Source organism: Nanorana parkeri, unplaced genomic scaffold, assembly GCF_000935625.1.
Source record: "Nanorana parkeri isolate BGI_ZX_2015 unplaced genomic scaffold, ASM93562v1 scaffold397, whole genome shotgun sequence".
In the NCBI taxonomy this organism is placed as follows: domain Eukaryota; kingdom Metazoa; phylum Chordata; class Amphibia; order Anura; family Dicroglossidae; genus Nanorana; species Nanorana parkeri.
Window position 1 is genome coordinate 12,565 of NW_017306665.1, and position 392 is coordinate 12,956.

Sequence of the window (392 nt, forward strand, 5' to 3'; positions counted from 1 at the left end):
TTTTTTCCACTTAAAGGAGAACTATGGGGTCAGGGCTTTTCCCCATAGTTCTCCTAAGGGTAACGGGAGGACACAAATTGGCGTCCTCCCGTCACCCTAAGCTCAGTATATCGCGAGCTACAGCTCCCTATATACTGAGACGCCGGAGCGGATCCCGCCAATTATGTCTGGATCCACCCAGCTGCGTGACTGACAGCTGGCTCTGCCCATGTAGAGGCAGAGCCAGCTATACCCGCCGCCTCCCCTATCCGTTCCGCCAGTCAGCGCTGGAGGATCAGAGCGGGGAGGGGGGAAATCCCTGCAGGGAGCCGTGAGTGACAGGGTCGAGAAGTGAGCGAGGGACGGTATGTGTTCGCTCACTTCCCGATCTACTGAGCCGACCTGTGACAGTT

The 392-nt window shown here is 57.4% G+C and overlaps 1 protein-coding gene across 1 annotated transcript in view; it reads left to right on the plus strand.

Annotated features, from left to right (window-relative positions):
* AP5S1 (adaptor related protein complex 5 sigma 1 subunit) overlaps positions 1 to 392 on the plus strand; it is a 7,983-nt gene that overhangs the window by 6,508 nt on the left and 1,083 nt on the right. The gene's annotated exons all lie outside the window — the stretch shown is intronic.